General features: G+C 42.4%; 1 pseudogene; it reads right to left on the minus strand.

Annotated features, from left to right (window-relative positions):
- Positions 1 to 3,089: 3,089 nt before the first annotated feature.
- Positions 3,090 to 3,901, minus strand: LOC146581418 (uncharacterized; annotated as a pseudogene).
- Between the last annotated feature and the right edge of the window lie 17,784 nt (positions 3,902 to 21,685).

Raw genomic sequence — 21,685 nt, forward strand, 5'->3', positions numbered from 1 at the left:
GAGGGTAATGTGCCATGCATTAAATACCTATAATGTACATGCATGTAATGATATAATTAGCAGATGATGACATAGATGGTGATGTTGAATGAGGTCTGAAGCACAGTATTTGACTTCAGCAAAGGGTGACCTGTCTAGCAAATCTGAAAGCTGTCCAAAGCCACAGAAAGAAACAAAAGGGGAGGATTTCACATTTCTTTCCTTGGCTAAGAAAACCCCTTTGCATCATCTAGCCTACTTAAGAACAGGAGTGGATCTAGAGAAATTTTCTTAGGTCTTAGTTACTGAGCAATTTGCAGAAAAACAACTTACAAATCTGTTATCTAACAATAAACACACGTTTCGTGTTGTTTGGGGGGGAGGTTGTCTTGATTTTTTTGTAACTACCTTTCATTAGTTACTTAAGCTAGTAAAGTGATAAATGACTGTGGCTACAGGTAGCCTAATATTCTGATTCTGAACCCTAGCAGGATGATAACACTCAATACCAATGTTTAATCTGCATAAACAACCATATTTTCCATGGAACTGCAATTATTTGCAGAATCTATAATGAGCATGAAATACATGTTCAGGGCTTACCATTTTAATTGTAAATTTCTCTCCATTGCATTCTTTATTTGTTGTGTTTGTCTTCCAGTTTGATCAGCAGATCATAAGAAGCACATTACCACTTCCAAAACCATTCATCTCTGGAGCAAACTGTCCTGCAGCAGTTCGTAGAAGGGCTGCCAGCAGTGCCAGTAGCATGGGTTACCTGAGACCAGGCACAGCCAGAGGACGACTGGGTGGGACAGCCAGAGAGAGGGCCAGTCTCAGCACCGAGGAGAAGCCTGAGAATGGCATCTCCACCTTGGCCTGCTGTTGTGGGGCAGCGTTCGAGGTTATCCACTAACCCTACTATAGCCCCACAGCTCCCAGCAGCTGCAGACACTGGCCCCCTCTCACTGGGAGCAGCATGAGTGCCAGAGCAGATGTGCTGGAGGTGCAGGTAACTGGGACATTTTCACTAGAATTGCCCAGTCCTGAAAATTTACTCCACTGAAAATTTCCCACAAGAGCAGTCTCATGATCATCAAATGGTGTGCCCTGACCCAACACTGTCACTTCCACATTTTTTAATGAGAGGTTATATCGAGTGCGTCATGACACTCGGATGTAGGAAGAGAACACCCAGTTGTAGGTACTGAAAATAATTTTCCAGTCAGCACTTTAGTTCACATGGGATGTGAAAAAGCTCTGGAATGAATCACTCGCCAGGCAGTCAGGTTGATGTGCGCCGATGTCCACTGGTAAACCAACCTACCATTCCAAAAGCAACTTTGTGCCTTTTACTGTTAATAGAGGTCCCTTTTGAGCTAATTGGAAAGGACCTCCTCAGGCCATTTCATCTGAGTGCATAGGTATAATGCCCTACCACCCTGAGAGTGATGAGTTGGTGGAGCAATTGAATAAAACTAATAACACCCATAAATTGTAAGTTCATTCATGGTATAATATGGTATAATATCAACCTCCTTAAAGCATGGAGCTGAAAGTGCTTCTCTGGTGACCCTGGTTAAAAAATGACATATTGCTTTTCACAACACTAGATTTAACCAAGGGCTATTGGCAGACTCCCTTCTCTCCAGAGCCTTCTCCACTTCACCTTAGTCTCACTTCTTTTCAGCTTGGTGAGAGCCCCCACAACTGCCGAACATCTTATGGACCGGCTGCCGCATCCGCATGCTGCATATGTTGCCTACCTGCATGACGCCATCATCCACATTGACACTGGGGCAGCACATATGCAGAGCGGTTGACCATGGTCTTCAAGTCTCTGAGGCAGGAAGAGCTCACAGAGAAACGCCAAAAAGTGTGCAGTTGGACGTAGGGAGGTACAGTATCTGGGGTACCACTTAGGAGGCAAGCAGGTGTGGTCATAGGTGGTGAAAACAGCAGCGATGGCATCCTCCTCCATCTCAGAAGAAACGTCGTCAAGTGTGGCTTGTACAGGGGCATATGTCCTTTGACTGTAGACAGGTGCTGCGGAAGCTGCTTGTAGTGCGAGGTCAGTTGTTTGGGCCAGATGCACAAAAGACGTGCATGCATGTGTGTGCGTGCTTACCACGTGAGTATTGTAGGATAAGAGTGATGCTTGTTTAACTTTATCTGTGTTATTTGCTAAGCAAGAAGCTAGTCCCCCTGCTATCTCTGATAGCAAACTCTCAAGTGATTTGAACTACATCACTGGAGTACCATTCCTTCTGACCGAAGACGACTCACTTGTGTGATCGGCAATCAGTGCAAACATATATTACAATTCAGTCTATGTGGGCCGGGTCCTCAGAAGGTCGGGTAGATATAAACGGCTGTGAAATTGGACAGTCTAGTCTTCTGATTAGCATCACCGCTGTCTCGGTGGAGTTTACAGTTTTTCCTCAAATGCTAAAACACATTTCACAAACGTTTCCATCATGTTCCCCAATGTCTAAACACAACACCCTTTTCTAAAGCTACATAAACACAACCACACCTTCCCACTGCAAAACTCAAACTTTCACACCAAAAGAGCAATTCAAAGCTTTCAAAATTGTAAACACATCATTACACACTACAGCAAAACAATTGAAAACACAATGCTCAATTTGTGAGAAGGTTCTTTGTTTCATAACTGCCAATGCATATTTTTAGAAACCATACAGTAACGGATCGTCGTAGATCTCTGCAGAGGATTAGGCATTTAGATTTGTGAGTTTCATATGAGTAGTATAAATCTATAGAAAATCCTGCATGTACGTACACTACTGTAACACAACTCAATGCAAAAACAGAATCTATTGCACACAAGAGTACTCCTGAAAACATGATCAGGGTGTGAAGTTTTTTAATTACGTTATTCACACCACAATCACTGTGCGGCATCATGTTGCTGAGCTGCATCGGGCCACATCACCTCATCCACATCGCAGGCTATATTGTCTCTTACCAGGCACCACAGGAAAAACGCCCTGGAATGGCAAATCCATCCTTGGAAGGCCTCCGCTGGGATGTCAACACAGGCCAGCTCCATGGCCGTTAGGAGGTTCTCTCTTGTGTATGGTTTTCTGTCATAAACCTTCCATCTCCATGATGAGAAGAACTCCTCTATAGGGTTCAGGAAAGGGGAGTAGGGTGGCAGACAGACGTTTAAAAAGTGGTCACTGTTGGCGGTGAACCACTCTCTGATTTGGTTTGTTCTGTGGAAGCGGACATTGTCCCAAATGATCACATAAATGTGATGTGCGGGCCCAGGATGGTGTTGTTGGCGGTCCAGGAGGATGTCTTTCAGCTCCCCTAGGAAGGTGAGGAGACGGTGGGTGTTGTAAGACCCAAGGACAGCATGCCGGTGGACAAGCCCCTCCGAACCCATGGCCGCACAAAGGGTAATATTACAGCCACACCCCCTGTTGGCCAGGGACCTCAGTGATGGCTCTTTGGCCAATGATGTTACGGCCTCTTTGCCTTCGTTTCTGCAGGTTGAAGCCAGCCTCATGCAGGAAGAGGTACTCATGAGGTCTGGCCAACTGTACTATCCTCTGTGAAAATGTGAAAGTGGACATGTGTTCAGAACAACAGTCAATCAGGTAGCACAGTATTGTCCAGAAGTATTGTAGGCCACTGAGCAACACAGTATGTCCACTAACTACTGTGAACATGGATGTATACTTACTTGCACATACTCGTAACATAGGTCTTTGTGTCGCGCAGAGTTGCGCTCAAAGGGAACCCTATAGACCTGTTTCATCCGCGTCTTTTGGCGCCGGAGAAGTCGGTCTATTGTGGCCAAGCTGACATCGTCAGTGCTCTCAAAGTTGACATTATCCGCAATGACTTTGTCTCTGATCTCCCGGAGTCTGATGAGGTTGTTCCCACAAACCATATCCACAATGAGGGTTTCTTGTGCCGCTGTGAATATGGCAACCCTCCCACCTCTATGTGGCATTCTTTCAACTCTAAAGAAAGAAACATGTGTTGTCACATGTGTTACAATACAGTCACAACTGATGTGAAACCAATAGACTACTTTCACAGGTTTGTAAAACTGTATTGTGACAAAGAAAGCAATCGAGTACCTGTTGTGTTGTCTGAATGCCCTGATAATGGTGGCCACGGTGAACCTACTCAGGTTTGGACGGACTCTTAGTCCTGCTTCAGCCTTTGTCATGCCATGGACGATGAAACGGTCAATAACTGTTGCTCGCATCTCGTCCGTAATGATGGTGCGAGGTTGTCTTGCTCTCCCTCCTGGACCTTCTCCTCTCCCATGTTGGCCTGCTCCTCTTCCTCGTTGGCCTGCTCCTCTTCCTCCTCTCGTTTGAACTCCTCTTCCTCGTTGGCCTGCTCCTCTTCTTCCAGGGCCAGCTCTTCTCGCTCCTCTGCATCGAATTCCTCTTCCCCTGACTCTGCCTTCATCCATGGTGTTCAGGCATCTTCAGCATACTGTGCACTCTGAACTCGCTTTTATACATGTGGTCACAGCATTAGCAACAGATGTCTTCAATTTTGAGTCGTTGTGTGTAATGAATGACGCCAGGTGTGTTCATTGTGTTCAAATATTGCTGACTGTGGCAAGCATGTTGCTTTCATTTGAGAATATGAGCAGAGTTCTTTTGCAACTTGTGTTTTAGGAAAGCTGTGTTTAGATTTATGACAACGGTGGATTGTGTTCTGTGAATTGTGTCTTCATGTGACATGTGTTTATGATATTGGTAAATGATGGCTAGATTTAGTAAATGTGTTTAGACAACTGGTCATTTGGTTTAGAGGATTTGCTTTTGTGTTTTAGCATTTGAGAAAAACTGTAATAAACTCGGCTGTCTGGTCCTTGCTATCTAAAATATAACAGGACACTGGTTTAAATTCTCGATCATCTCACACTTCTGTGTAATCAGTTTTCTGTTTGACATTTATTCAGCTGTGTGAAAACCACCCGGGGGATTAATAAAGTTTTATTTTATCTAACCTAATCTAATAACTTCAATCTCAGCCAAACCGATTCACTCACAAACAAATAAAACAGAAAAAAGCCAAACAATAACTTTTTAGGTTGTCTAAGTGACTTATATATTACGTGAGTAACCTGAGTAGCGAAAGACCGTGATGATCTGAAAATGATGTGCCGGGAGTTGTGCCGTTCTCGGCGGCTCTAGTGACCCTCAAGCTCCCGGCTAGCTGTCAAACTAGTGGATAACAGACGTCTCTGAAAACGTCGAAGCACTTTTGCAAATATGTGATGTCTTGATAAACCGAGCAGATATTTGAAGTTTACACAGCTACATTCTTGCCTGAAAATATGTTAAAAGTTATTTTGTGACCCAGAAAGAGTCATAAGAGTAATATTAAAAACTTTGTTGAAAACGAGCTGAGCCGCGCAATAAATTCTGGGATATGGTGGGCCACGAAGGACACACCCGACCGATCCTTCAACTTCGGGGAAAAGGAGGTCACATTTGTCGGCTTCATTCGGAGGAGTCTACAAATTTGGATGGCCTTCATCGCGTCGCTGTGATGTAATCGGCCTACAAATCCTCAGGAGGATGCAGCCCATGAATTGGGACACCCCCATTTAGTGAAGAAGAAGAAACACCCAGTGCATCATGGGAGTCCCCAGCGGCCTACACCTATTGCAGTATAACTAAGGGAGGATTCAGGGTCACCTGATCAAGCCCTAACAACATGCGTTAGAAAAAAAGGAAAGTTTGAAGCCTAATCTTAAAAGTACAGATAGTGTCTGTCACTAGAGGCCAAATACAAGCTCAAAGCAAAAGTCACTATCAAGTGTGAGATCTACCAAACAGATGCTCTGTCCCCACTGGTGTTCTGTTCCGTTTTGCGTAACTATTTTTAAATCCAGGTAGCACTGCAACCACGCAAGCTAGCGCAATAATTTTTTTTGCATATGAAACCAGAGGAGTTGTACTTACATCTTATGCCATCAGGTTGTCCTAAGTCACAGTTTCCTTCCACACATAGCTTTGCAAAAACTGCATAAAAAGCACTTGCAGCAACAAAAACATAATAGTCCAGAAACACGCTTTGCCGATCCGATCAGCTGTTTGTAACACTTCCTACGTCCATCAGTGCGAACTATCGCATGTTTGCCATGACCTGCCCAAAACTGGAAGTGACATCATTTTGCGGAAATGCAGTTTTTTACCATCAGGGCCTCATGAGCCTATACTGGTGTTTTTAAAAGTTATCTTTGACTTTATGACTTTCTGTGTCGTTTAGGACTCATATTGCACTGCTGGAAAAAATTTATTTTGATGCACATGCTGCTTTTTTGCAAATTTGCACTATAATATTTATTTTCGTTTTTCCTACAGTATATAAAAATTGGTATATTTCAAAAATAAAACTATGAAGATATTCAAAATAAATTTCCTGTTGTTGCAGACTATTTTGTGCAACTTTTTTGTATTTACAGTTTTGAGGGATAAGCCTCTTAAATTTCTCTAACTAGAAATATATGTTAAAAAAACAAAAACGATTTTCAATCTTTTTTGTAGTTTATTGCACTTTTTTGCAATTTATGTAATTACTATGCACTTAATGTATGCATATTATTAAAATTTGGGCTATAATGGTTGTATTGATGTATATCAACTTGAAATGCTCCCAAAAATGGCACCACAACATTTAAAAATACAATATAAGCTCTGGCGGACTGGGTTTTATGGTAGGTCTTAAAGGGTTAACAAGATTGGCTACGGATACCAACTGTGGAATGGAGTAGTTGTCAGCCACCTCCTTTGCGTGGATGACATCAAGCTGTATGCTAACAAGAAATTGATTCACTGATCCACACCATCAGGATATACAGCAATGACATCTGTATGTCATTCGGACTGGAGAAGTGTAGTCGGATGGTAACAAAGAGAGGGAAGGTAGTCAGAACTGAGGGGATCGAGCTACCAGAAGTCAACATTGCAGACATAGAGGAGAGCTACAAGTACCTTGGGATCCCGCAGGCGAATGGGAACCATGAAGAGGCCGCTAGGAAAGCTGCAACCACCAAGTACCTGCAGATGGTCAGTCAAGTCCTGAGGAGTCAGCTGAATGGTAAGAACAAGATCCGGGCTATCAACACCTACCTTGGCCCGTGGTCAAGTAGCCTGCTGGGATAATAAGCTGGACAAAGGAGGAGATAGAAGCCACTGGCATCAAGACCAAGAAGCTCCTGACCATGCATGGAGGGTTTCACCCCAAGTCCAGCACCCTGAGGCTGTACACTAAGCGGAAGGAAGGAGGGACTGGTGAGTGTCAGCACCACAGTCCAGGATGAGACAACGAACATCCACGAATACATCAGAAAAATGGCCCCAACTGACAGCGTGCTCAGTGAATACCTCAGGCAGCAGAAACCCAAGAAAGAGGAGGGAGACGAGGAACCATCATGGAAGGACAGGCCCCTGCACGGTATGTACCACCGGCAGATAGAGGAGGTGGCTGATATCCAGAAATCCTTCCAGTGGCTGGACAAAGCTGGACTGAAAGACAGCACAGAGGCACTAATCATGGCAGCACAAGAACAAGCTCTGAGTACAAGATCCATAGAGGCTGGGGTCTATCACACCAGGCAAGACCCCAGGTGCAGGCTGTGTAAAGATGCCCCAGAGACAATCCAGCACATAACAGCAGGGTGCAAGATGCTAGCAGGCAAGGCATACATGGAACGCCATAACCAAGTGGCTGGCATGGTGTACAGGAACATCTGTGCCGAGTATAACCTGGAAGTCCCGAGGTCAAAATGGGAGATGCCCCCAAGGGTGGTGGAGAATGACCGAGCTAAGATCCTGTGGGACTTCCAGATACAGACGGACAAAATGGTGGTGGACAAACAGAAGAAGGTGACCATAGTGATAGATGCAGTGATACTGAATGACAGCAACATCAGGAAGAAGGAACATGAGAACCTGGAGAAATACCAAGGACTCAGAGAAGAGCTGGAGAAGATGTGGAGGGAGAAGGTAACAGTGGTCCCAGTGGTGATCGGCGGTGACTCCTATGCTGGGCGAGTGGCTCCAGCAGATCCCAGGAACAACATCAGAGATCTCTGTCCAGAAGAGCGCAGTCCTGGGAACAGCTAAGATACTACGCAGGACCCTCAAGCTCCCAGGCCTCTGGTAGAGGACCCGAGCTTGAAGGATAAACCACCTTCAGGGGTGAGAGGGGAATAAATATATATTAATGTGTATTTTTACACATTAACATATATTAAATATACTATACTTTGATTAAAAAAACCCTCACCTGTTACTTTGGTTCCTTATAGATCCTTAAAGAGTAATTGTCACACACGCAGAAAGGACTAGCGCAGACTGAAATCACAAGAGTTGTTTATTTTTCCCCAGTCACCAAGTGCAATATCTACAAGTGCGGGGAACGGGTCCAGGGGGTTCCAAGGGTCATGAGGGCAGTTTTAGGAAAACACTTCAACACAAATACTCCTCTTCTCAGCTCGCACCACGCCGACTCACCCACTCTCAACTAAGCAGGGGTAGGAAGTCCTCAGGCAGGCGGGTAGAATCTGACACAGAGACAAGAGAATGGTTTGTGAATATTACTCGAAGAGGCTAGAGAACACTAACAAGAGTTACACAATAATCCAGCGACGAGGCACCTCCAGCCACCTCCTTAAGTACCGAGCTACAGTGAGCGCTGATCACAGGAAATTGTATGCAGGTGCGGGAGCCAGGTGCAGGAGCCCACAGAGAACTCCGCCCCGGTGGTGCGCTGAGCGCGAGAGGGAAGAGAGAAGGGACAATAGAGGCAAAAACACTTGTAGCCAGACTGGGCTAGCCGGGGAGGCACAGGGCCATGACAGTAATTGAGCTGCTTTTATTTTTTTATCCTCCACATCCCACAGAGGAGATAACCAGGGAAAGGTGAGTTTTGCAACGTCAGCTAATGATTAGTTGCATACTTCATTGTGTACATTAGTAACAGATTACTACCCAAGTAATAGTCCAATCTTATACCAAACCATTTTTTTCTTTTAAACATAAATGGTTCAAGTATTTCCACATTACTGCAGGTCATTGTGTAGTGTAGAGGTGATAAACAGTTTGCATATATTACATTAACACTTGCTGTTTTACTTTGTATTGTAATTCAAACAAATTAATCTGGCTTCTTGATTTTTTTTATTGAACTGTAGTGAATCGTTACCGTGTGGTTTTCCTTCTGTGAAAAGCACTTCGCCACTAAGGACTCACAAGAGTGTTCACAGCTAAAGTTGGTGCCATAGAAGCAGAAGCTTTCCTTTAAGCCCAATTACAAGTTTGCTCTAAACCCTTAGAGTCTAATTCAGTAATAAAGTTAAAACCACTAAATATTTAGATGATTAATTACCTCTAAACTGCAGGAACAACAATAGCAAACCATAGAGCAGCCACCCAGACGTAACACGACTGGGAAACCGGCCTTTAAATTGCCTCATGCAATGCACAGTTCTCACTGTTGTTTTGCTGTCTAGTCTTGAAATATTAATGTACATTGTTTTTTCTCCAGCTGAATGCTTTGTGCTCAGACATTTGCATTAGAGTATTTATTGCATTTCAGCTCCTTCCAAAGCAAACTGATTGCTTTCTGCTACTGGGGGCAAGACTAAATGTCCTTGCTGGACCACAAGTGTAATTATTTTGCACTGCCACCAGTCATTTACGTCTCTTGTCTTTTACTGGAGTGACAGGAGGTTAATCCAAAAACCCAGGATTCCTTTCTACACACATTCCTACTTATTTCTCTTGGTGTAAATTTGACACTTGTCATAAAAATCTTACCCCTACACAACCACCTACCCCCATAAAGAATTATACTTGATTCAAGTGTTATTTCGTTTTTTCCTTTCATTTTTTTTTTTGCAGTGGTGGTAAGTAATATTAATCGATGATGAGTAGAACAGCTGGCCTGCCTTCCAACACTGTAGCATGTTGGGAAATACTGTCCATATTTATGTGTTCTCAGAAATCCGTAGAGCGTAAACAGATGTTCAGAATGCTGTTGGCATCTCCTGCTGTTCCCCTAATCTCACCACTCCCTTCTTCCTTCCTCTAACTATTTTTATTTATTCTGATCCTCATATTCATTGCTCTTGCTCTCTTTATTAACTTTCTTCTTCCTTTCTCTCTCTTGGACACAATGTACAGGAGCCGTTCTTATCTCTCCACCATATAAATGCACCTCCACGCACACACACCCCTTCCTGCCTTCCACCCTTCCATCAATCATTTCCTCTGGGCCTGTTATGGTGTAGCGCACTCCAATGACAGATAACGACTGGACTAATTAAACTAATCAATTTTTGTACACAGTTCACAAGGGGCCAAAGAGGCAGAGGAGAAAGTGGTGGAGCCAGACAGCTGGCATGAGAGGGAAGAACAGAGTAGACCTACCAACAGAGACGGAGCCATGACACAAAGATGCAGCCAAGATTTAGATCCAATGCAGGATGTTTGTGCACTCGTTCAGTTCATTTCTGCTCAGTTCAAGTCAATTTGAATCAGTTTTATTGTGGAGCAGTAATATTTCAGGGTCAACCTAAAACACTTACTGAGGTTCAACACAGAGTTTGAGGACACAGTTTGGGTCCTGAGCCATCTCATCTAACATCTCTCCCTGCTAACAATTGTATCTCCTTGTAGCAAAAGACATTATTGTCTTCCACATTATATATTGTACAGTTTGCAAAGTAAATTTTGTACCACAGAATTTTTCATTTACATTTGTGTGACTCATTTAAATATTCTCTTCCTGAAAAGCATGTACATAAGCTATGATGTCATGATAGCACTGTTCACAACTCTCAGTAACACTTCAGTAAATCCAGCAGCTTTTTATGTCATAAGGTTTTGTGCCATATTGTTCTAAATGTCACTTTGTCTTCAAAATTCCAACTTGTGTATTTTTACAGGGCGTTCTCATATTAAACGACAGAGTAAGAACATTTGTTGAATTAAGATGCACATTAGTCAATCTTCTGCAAAATTTTAGTTTCAACATGAAAGACATCTGGCAGTGGCGGTCCTAGCCTGTTCGGTGCCCTGGGTGAACACCCCCTCTGGCGCCCCTCCACCCACCCCACGCCCACACACAAAATATATTAATAATAATAATAATAATAATGGATTGGATTTATATAGCGCCTTTCAAGGCACCCAAAGCGCTTTGCAATGCCACTATTCATTCACTCTCACATTCACACACTGGTGGAGGCAGCTATGGTTGTAGCCACAGCTTCCCTGGGGCAGACTGACAGAACAGAGGCTGCCATATTGCGCCATCGGCCCCTCTGGCCCCTCTATTAAGGATTGTACATTAACATATTTTACTGTAAAAGCTGTTATTGGAACCATACTGAATTTAAGTAAGAGCGACAGAGTGTGCATAGTATGAAGATAGGACAAATCAACAACTGACGATGACTAATTAATATTGTGCTGAACAGTCCAAAAGATTCAGTCAGCTACATCAGTCTCTACTGTTTACTATCATAGCCAAGTGACTAACACACGTAAACAGAAGTTTTCACTATACCTACTAATTGGTGTTTTCTTGTTGTATCTTTGTTGTGGTCAGTGCTGTCCTCTGTGCTGTTGCATGCTGGGGCAGCAGGCTGAGGGTCACAGATGCCAACAGACTAAATAAACTGATAACAAGGCCAGTAATGTTGTGGGGATGGAGCTGGGCTCCGTTAGGGTGGTGTCTGAGAGGCAGATGTTGTCCAAGATAAAGACAATCATGGATAACACCTCCCACCCACTCCATGACATGCTGGCTATTCACAGGAGCACGCTCAGTGAGAGACTGAGATTACCCATAAAGCACCACTGAACGACACAGGAAATCATTCCTGCCTGTGGCTCCCTGTACTACTCCTCCATCTAACACACTGTGAACACTGCAATAGTAACATCCTTTTTACACACACTCTTTTCTACTCTGGAATATTCTTGTCAATTTTCTTGATATTTATTTATAATCACCTCTGTTAATCCTTCATCTTTATAATTGAGTGATCTGTATATATTAGTGCTGTTTCTTAAATGTGTAAAATCTGTAACATAATGTTTGGAGTTTAGTCTGTTACTGTTGCTATTTTTACCATTTCTTCTTGGAGCAACTGTAACCCACATTATTTCCTTAGGGATTAATAAAGTATTCTGATTCTGATTGTTTCAGGATGACCTGCCATCATCCAATCACACATCTGCTTACCTGCATCTGTTGCTCGCTTCTCCTCGTCTTCTTTTCTCTTTTTTCTAAACTGAGCACCTGATGGCTTTGAACTTTTCTTGTCCATCTTGGTTTTAATTTTGCACTCCAGTATGAACAATCATCCCCCAACTCGAGGTTCACCACAACATGATCTAACAGACCTACACCTTATTTCACAGATTCACTTTGTTTATTCCTGGGATTTCACACAACCCAGGATTCAAATCATGAATACATAATGGGCTTGGATTTACAACATTATGAATGAAATGTGCTCTACTTGGAAGCAGCAGGTCTTCCTCCCCTTTCGACGGGTTGTGTGTGAGACTTTAAATCATCAAATAAATATAAATTTTAAATTGTTATTGATCCTTTACCCCGAGTCCTAAAGTGTATATTTATTTTCTTACTCTTCTTATATATACTGTTGGTTTACTTGCACTGCTGTAACTGGAGCCTCGTCGTCTCGTCTCTCTATATCCTGGACTGCATGTAGCGGAGATGACAATAAAGTTTACTTTGACTTCAGCAGCGAGCATGCGCACCGAGGGCTCTCGCGCTCACTTTTCGGGTATAGAATTTCGAAAAAAACATCGGTGCAAATTATAAGTCTGTATCATGATGTCTGGTGTTTTTGTGTTTGTTGTTTTGTTTTTATTTTATTTTGTTTTGGGGGTGGGTTATTAGATGCTGCTCCAGCCAGCCAGAGAATCGCCCGCCGCCCCGCCCTCTCCTCCCTGTGCCACAAGCAGCAGGCGCACCTCGCAAACGGAGGGCGCCCTTACTCCCAGCAAATGGGCGACAGAAAACCAGTCGGTGCCTATGCCATCTCCAAAATGTGCTGGCTGACGTCAGGGCAACATGAGTACGAGCAACTTTTTTTTTTTGCCGATGCCCGTGATGCCGCCCCCACCACGATGCGACCCCAGGCAACCGCCCGTGTCGCCCCTATCAAAAACCGCTACTGACATCTGGCATGTCACCTTGAAGGTTTAGGCTCTGTTTAAGTGACTGAATAGTGAATCTGCCCAGTGTTCTCCACAGGAACTGCAAACAGGCCCAAAGGAGCGCGACTTTACTCTGTGGATTCTAGCCAGACGGGTATGGTACTGTATATTCCACCAAAATGTGCAAAAGTAGATACAATACACATCATGGGAACACTGACCCATTCCTTTAGAACTAAAGCAAGTACCAATAGAAAACTGTGGACCAAGTGGTATGTCTAAATCAAAATGTACCAAGGCAAGTATGAACATGCATTGTTTTGTGATTCACCATTAACCGACAATAACAAGTGTTGGACTGATTTTAGGACCTTTCCTTCAGCAAAGTAGCAACACCACACTGTAAAAACATCTTCCTACACAAACACGAACACTCGACTAACACCTCCAAGCTGCACAAGAAGAAACAGCAGAGACTCTTCCTCAGAAAGTTGAAAGAGCCTAAACTTCCACAAAAACTTCTGCTAAACTTCTACATGGAGCACAGACAACAGTGTGCTCTGCCAGTCGCTCTGCCTCAGAAAGGGAAGATCAACATGGTCCATTCTGTTCTACTCTATTCTATTCGTTCTTTAAAGTTTGTACTATTCTATCAGTCTTTATTTCAAATACGGCACAACTGGTAAAACAAACGGAGTCATCAGATTATGCTAAACATCAACTGAAATGTTGAGATCTAATTATTGGGTCTGTGTTTCCACAAGCCCCGCTAGTTTAGAGACTTATTCATCATGAAGAAAACAAGTCAGCGATCGATCGTTTTACTTGCAAGGGAGGCCTCGTCGGTGTCTACCACACAATGACCCCAAATCTGGCCTCCGCATGTGAGAATGTGTGTCTCTCTGTGTGCGTGACTTCCAACTGTTTCTAACAACATCCTTAGTCATAAAATAATCTCCCCCACACCCAATATGTGGTTCTATCCCTGTATTGGTTCACCGTGCACAACACAGTGAAGCCATAAAAAGGGCAGGAAGCTTCCTAAACATCAAACAACCCTTCACAAGGATGTGCTTGTGATAAAACACTACAGCCCCCCCAGAACCTCGAGAGGCTGGGGGGGGGGGGGGGGGGGGGGGACAAAGGAGAGTTGAAACAATGTAGAGATGGTAAGCATAAAAATGACAACATTTAACAATTCACTTTAACACTAATCTTTAGAAAAACTATGTATATGAAACTCCAAACTGCATACGTTGCAAATGTAATTCCTTCCTCTGTGCTCTACCCAGCACCTCAGTGCCTTTGAAATTAGTTTGTAATCCTTACATGCATCAAGTGCAATTCTCTACTTGGATGCACAACATTAGAGAGCTGATTTATGTTTTGCATTTTCTCATTGGACTTTTAATTTTAAGTGTGTTTGATGGACAGGACCACAGGCTCCTACACACACCGTCGCTGAAGCATTGGATGGACTGACTAAGCTGCAGCTGTTATATTTTAATTTATACTGATTTCTAGGGGAGGAAACTTAGAGAACAAATTAGCTTCCTGAAACGGTTAGACTGAACTTTAGATAGAAAAGTGTCCTTTTCTTCATGTTTTTATTTATCATCTGTCTAAAGAAGGCATGCCCCTGATACCAATTTAGACTAAAACACCAACAAAAACACAAGTGACAGATTTGCTGCTTGTGCCCCTTCTACCCCTGGACAGGCCTCGGTTCTTTGCACACCATGTAAAAGAACAGTGCGCTCATGCCCTGATCAAGAGCTTGGCCTTGCCCTTGCCCAAGACACAGCTCCAGGACGAGAGCTGGTCTCCACAAAACTGACGAGCATCTCACAACTTGTAGTTAGGAAAGGTCAAATGCTAAGGACAAGCTTCCTCTGAGGGAAACAAACAGACCAAGTGCATTGCCTTTGCCCTGTCATGTCCCTGTGCCGAGCCTGCTGTAGACTCTATATATACACCCGGTGGCAAGGGCATACAGAAATATTTCAAATTTCCTAAGGCCTTGAAGGCAGAGGTGCTTATTCATTTATTAAAAATGTACACCATTATACGCCCCACCAAAAAAGACTGGAAGCCTTGAAGTTCTAAATTACACATTTATATTAAAGTAATAAGTGGAAAGTTTTTGTCACTAATATTAGGAATAATGCAAGCTTAATATTTAAACCTGGTGAATTCATGCAGCTTCAGTTCTACACACTTGTTATTTATCATTATCCTCACCTTATTGTATTCTTGCTTTGGTAATGAAACCACTGACAGAAGCCACTGAGCTATTCCTGCTACATATCTGATGCGGGGCTGTGTCAGCGTAGCCCCTCATCAAATATCTGTGAAAGAGTTGATTCTCACAGATACACTGATTTCATTCTGTTATGTTTATGTAGCTAAAGAGCATCAGAGGGCTCTTGACATTGTAAGGAGGAAACATCAGTGACACGGTGGAGTACAGTCTTTGTTCTTTTGTATTAAATGTTGTGCTTTGACAGCTTAGAATAGGGAAGGGAAGAAAAAACCTTTCAAACTTTGCTTCTGTGACCAAAACAATGGTTAATAAATGACGAATAACAAGGCAACGTTAAAAAACAAGAATGTTATTTTCTCTGCTTTTCTTATATAACCTGCAGCAAATAAAAGCCTTTCCCAACAAAACGCTGGTTAAATTCAATCAGCTACACTCGAGTCTCACAGAGTCAGCACGATGCTCCAAACATGCTGCACACCAAGCATGTGTGACACATGCATCTGTGTAAGTTTGCTTTCTTGTTTGTTATGCATAACCCTGTCATTCCTGTGTGTAATGCAGGATATCTAAAGACCCTTCTGAATCTGTGGATAGAAAGAGGGATTAAGCTCCCTTCAGCTAATGAGGGAAGAGCCCTCTCCCAGCAGGTGATATCAGCGAGGCCCAGGTTCCTTCTCCATCACCTGACCAGGCCTCCAGCTGGCTGGGGCCACAGCAGGTGCTGCTACCTGCCGATGTTGTTTACTTGAGGATAGGACTGTGTCCACCAGGCAGCTCTTTCTGATTCCAGCCATCAGGGTTTGCAGATAGTCCGGTCACGGCTGTGACTACACCACACAGCAGAAATGTGGATCGGGCATCTGTTTCTGGGAGCTGAAGTATTTGGAACTTTTGTTAAACATGTTTGTTCAGTGCTAATGCCCTCAGCTGTAGAAGAGTGGCTGCTTTATTTCCACAGAGGATTGCAATGTTAAATAACTTGGTAAACGGCAATAATGTAAAACCCACTCACAATAGCATAACTGGCTCTCATAATCCTTTGACTGCTGGTTTCACCATCTGTGTAAACTTGCAGCATTTTGGGAGAATTCAGATATAAACAAAGAGCCTGAAACCAAGTAGGATTTGTTCCTCCAACCACAGAACTCTGAACTCTTTGCTGATGTTACCAGGAGTAATATATTGTTTTTATTACAGATTGTAAGATATTGTTCCCGTATCAAAAGTAAACAATATGCTGAAATGTGACCTCCTTCTTCTTTTCATTCTGGCTTCTCCAGACGTCCTATGGATGTTACGATGCATAAAGCAAATTTTACGTTTTGAAATGTAGCAGCGGAGACAAGATTGATCCTACGCTGGGTTTACATATTAGACATTAAACGTCTTTCCCAAGACATTACTCGAATTCTTGACAAGAATCAGATGTCAGGGCATAAATCACTCCTTAAAAGTGCAGCACCTGGAGGAATCTCCTGAAACCCACACTTAATATTTCTATTAAAGAAAAAAACATTAAGTTTAAATAATTAATGTAAGCATGAACCAGCTCTCTGTATGAACGTTTATAGATTCATCAGAATTTTCCAGCACTTTGTTCCTGTTTTTGAAAATGAATATACCTTTTTATATTATTGTTGTTGTTTTTACTGTTAAAGAATAACAAACAAGCTTCCCAAAGGCTGACATGTATTTTTTACCCTACCTTTCCATAGCAGGAAATGTGGCAATCTAGGCCGTACATCTTTCAAGTAAGATGTCACTTGACACAGCAGATACTGTATTTATTGGTACTGTGCAATGTTGATGGTTTGAAGCAGCAGTTCACTGGTTCTCTGAAGGTATTTCTTTGAACAGTGTGCCGTGATGGGTGGTTCTCGGGTATCTGGACTCTTGGGCCCCGACCTCAGCTTGTGCCGGGGTCAGCTGTGCACTTTCCTTTGCTGGGCTGGACACAACGTTGTGACTGCAGGTCTTCAGTACTCCTGGGGCCCGTTGAAGGCCGGGGTCTCTGGGCCATCTGGGTGTCAGTTGTCTTTATCCTTGACTTTTTTTTTCTATTTCTTTCTGTTTCTTTTGTTTCTCTATTCCTTCTTATCCCAACATGGCCTTCACCTCCTGTCTGCACTGACGTCATACCCTTATCATAATGTGGATAATGAAATAAAATAAACAAATAAATGGGAGGAAGACAGGACCCCTAGTCCAGCCATAACTATAAGATTCATCAAATGTTTTAAGGCTAATATTAAAAGTAGAGAGGGTGTCCTCTGAATAAAACTGGGAGCTGGTTCCACAAATGAGAGAGCTGAAAGATGAAGGCTCTGCCCCCCCGTTCTACTTTTAAAGACCCTATGGTCTGAGAGCCAAGGTGTTGGGTTGATGCAATACTATGTGGTCAGTAAGGTGAGACGGCGCCTGATTATTCCCGACCTTTTATGAGAAGAGAAGGATTTTAACTTTAGATAATGATAAATAATGATGCAGGAACATTTTGATCCACTATGTGTGCGCCAACAACTTCTTCTCTGAAATAACTGCTAATGTCTTTTTGTCCTTGATGATATGTTAACACACTCCTGAATTCTTCACATGAGCAACGTACCAAAAGTTCAGAATTTATCATGGTGGTCACGCTCGCTAATGATCAGTTAATCACGTGCGTTTGATTAGCAGCAGCTGGCAGCTGCTTACCCTCTTAATTCCCATGGGAACAGTATGGGTATACTTAATTTTTCACACAATTCAGCATTACTGCTTATTAATAAATAATATTAATAATAATGACAGTGAAATATGCTAAATGCGATAATAGTTTTTACTACATGCCTCATTCACCCTGTCACACAAGGGCTTTTTCTCTGTATCTATACCTTGTTTCACGTTCACACTTGGATATGTCAGAGGCAGCTTTGGCTTTAGTATCAAAGGATACTTGGTCCTGCAGACTGGAGTAGCCAGTCTGAACTAAGCACCAGCTTTCCGATAAGTAAACAATCTACTCGACCTCCTGGGCCACAACTTCCACTTAATATGCTGTATTTTGCTGTTTAATTGAGGTTTTATTTATGTAACTCTAGGACTTTATAAGGGCAGAAGTTTATGGTTTGTTGTGGTTTTTATGACGTTCTGACATGTAAAGAACTGAAGTCTATTTTCAAACACATACATTTGCACCATTTCCCAGCAGACGGGCTTACAGGGTGAGGATCTGGGTTCATCAGAGAGGTGGTCAGTCAAACAGTTTGATCTTCTCTTTGAAGACAACCATGTTTTTACACATGAAAGTACTTACAGAGAGAAAGAATGAAAAAAGCTTCAAAGGACAGGTTTGAAGACAGCGTACCTTTGTCATTGCCCATCAGATATTCTACCTGCAAACTTACATAAACTGCCAGATGCAAATCTGGATCTGATAGTGGAAATGTGAAGGGGAGCTTTTTAGGTTCTGCATATCGAGACACTTCCTGTGAACAGAAGCAGGAAGGTGTTAGAAAATCTAAAAATCAAAACAGCCAAACTTTCAAAAACTGTTCACTAATTTCACCATATAACCCTGCTTTGAATAACAAACTGAGTCGTTAAAATGTTTTCATTCTTTTTGCCAGTTTTAGGTCATTTCTGCATTTTCTGTAATTATAGTAAAGCAGATAATAAACTTTAATACAGTCTTAGAGCACCGTGTGGCGTATCCTGGCTGCATTGGCCCTTTCTGGTAGTTGATTTTACATAAGTCTTGATATAGATGTGAGACTGGTGTTTGACTGGGACAGAGGCCTAACGACCTATGAAGGCATCATTGACATTTAAATCAGCTGTTCAATCTGTTTCACAGAAAAATCATTTTAATCCCATGTTTTCCATTTCAATGCTCTTCTTCTGAAATAATTACATTTTTAGATGTTAGCTGTATGTATTTGTTAGTATATTACGTTGTTAATATATTATTCGTTTATTCTAATGTCTATTTTAACTTTAAAATCTGTAGTATAATGATCTTAATATTTCATAAACAACTAAAATGAATCTTAAATACTTTTTTTTTGTCAAATATTCCTTAGAACTACAAAAAACAGATGAAAATTAACCTCCTAAGAGCCGAACTCTTCCACAGCAGCATTTTTAATTTCTCTTTGATATTTGGGCTGATCGGGACCTGATGAATGTAAAAACAAAGAATTACAACTTTTTTTTAAACCTTATTTTTGTTTCTAAGAAAAATCAGAGCCACATACGAAGATATTCGTTTAAAATTTTGATAGAACAGTAGCGGTATAATGTCCTCGTAAGTGGATATCAGGCCCATGTAGAGCAAAATTAAGTATTTTAGTCTAAATAATCCAAAATGTGATGTCCACATATGTGGACGCCAGGTCCTAGGAGATTAACATCTTAACTTCTTCAAGTAAAATGCCGTTACTGCTGTCAAAATGACCCCTTGTGGTGGTTCTAGTGATTTATACAAGCCCATAGTCTGGCCCTCTGCTCATCTCCCAGGCTTCAGTCTCTTCTGTTGGTTCTCCACCGTCTGGCTTCAGCCTGTTCCAGCACCAGCTACTTGTGTTTGCAACCAAGTTTCACCGAAGCAGCTGCAGCAGACCAACTCCACACCTCCAGTGCAGCCAGTCGGGTCTGCACCACTGCTACAGCCATGTCCGTTCTCTGTCCCTGTGAGTCGTATAAGGGTTCGGCAGCAGAAACTGGGACCCCAGCTAGTGAACTAAATATCCTCTGAAGAACTGGTTTTGTTTGCTCTTTCCTTCGAGCTCCTGAACTGCCTTCCAGCCTCAACTTTGACAAAAAATATAGAATCTCATCAAGTTATTAATTTTTATTGTGTTTAAATTAATGAAATAAGGCGTTGCCCCAAAATATAACAGCTCATTCCCAAATATAAATAACTTACATTCATTTTCATCAAATTCTCTCACTCTAACCGTTTGGATGAAGTGGCGGTTGGTCATTGTCTGTAGTTAGTGAAAATAAAGCTAAATGATGATCTCGTTTAGAAAGTTTAAAGCCTCTTCATCATCACTGTCTTGAGGTCATGGTTTCCACAAACCATTTTTCCTCTTTTTCTCTCTCTGCGTACGACCTAGTACATCTACAGCCTTAACCTTGCAAAGTCTTCAGGGAAAACAGAGAAAAAGAGAAGTGAGGAGTGGTGGATTAGAGGGAGACGGTGAAGAGAAGGGAGGGGAGAGTGATTCGGTTAGATGAGTGAAACAGTGAGAGAGATTAGGGTTTTTTTCACTAATGGTGAAGGAGAGGGACTTTATTAGCTAGGCCTTGAATGATGTGCTAATCAGACACAGCAGTTGATGCATGATAAAAAAAGAAGGAGTTGAAGAGGCACAAGTAAAATGAATGACTGAGAGAAGGAGAGAAAGCTGGAGAGGGAGAGAGATGAGAGAGGTGGGTGGGGCAGAGAGAGCAAAGGGAATGACGGAGCGATGGGGGAAGTAGAGAGCAACAGTGGAGGAGAGAAAGGATCATGTGCAGAGCTCTTTTGTTACAGAGAATACTGTCAAAATCCAAACAAAACGCTGGGATCCACACGCGTTGGAGGACAGGCAAAGTAGCTACGATTGAGATTCAGTTTTGTCACTTATACAACATAAACTGTGAACACTCGACTGATGCAACACGCGGTTTAGCAAAATAACAGTGCATTACACCTCATGCAAAAATGATATCATTAGTACAAACATCCAATTAAAAAACAATGCAAGAGCACCATGTGTAATTTATTGGGCTGAAAGACACATTTAAATGTCTTTTCATGACCAACTGTGATCAACATCGATAAGTAAATCTTCAGCAGAAAAGCTGGACATGTCCGTAGCCCCAGTGTCAGTGCTGCACAAGTGTTAGCAACGTGCTCAAGCACTTACTGTCACACTAAGTTACATTTCAAGTCAAATAGCTAAGTGAAGTTTATTTACGGTATTTAGTGTTTTCACAATTAAAGTAGTTTTTTTTTCAGTTAAAATAGAAAAGAGACCCCATCTTACCCTGTTAGAGAAGAAGTTCAGCCGTCCAGGAGGGGCTCAGAGTAGAGCCACTGTTCCTCCACATCGAAAGAAGTCAGTTGAGGTGGTTCGGGCATCTGATGAAGATGCCTCCTGGGCGCCTCCTGCATGAGGATGGATGGATGGATGGATGGAAAAGAGACTAAAACAATGGACACAAGTCAGAACATACAGGAACGTCAGCACAAAACAAATATTGTAAC

This window comes from Mchenga conophoros, linkage group LG2 (assembly GCF_057382185.1).
Source record: "Mchenga conophoros isolate Kocher_MC1m ecotype Shallow Benthic linkage group LG2, M_conophoros_male_GT1.1, whole genome shotgun sequence".
Classification (NCBI taxonomy): domain Eukaryota; kingdom Metazoa; phylum Chordata; class Actinopteri; order Cichliformes; family Cichlidae; genus Mchenga; species Mchenga conophoros.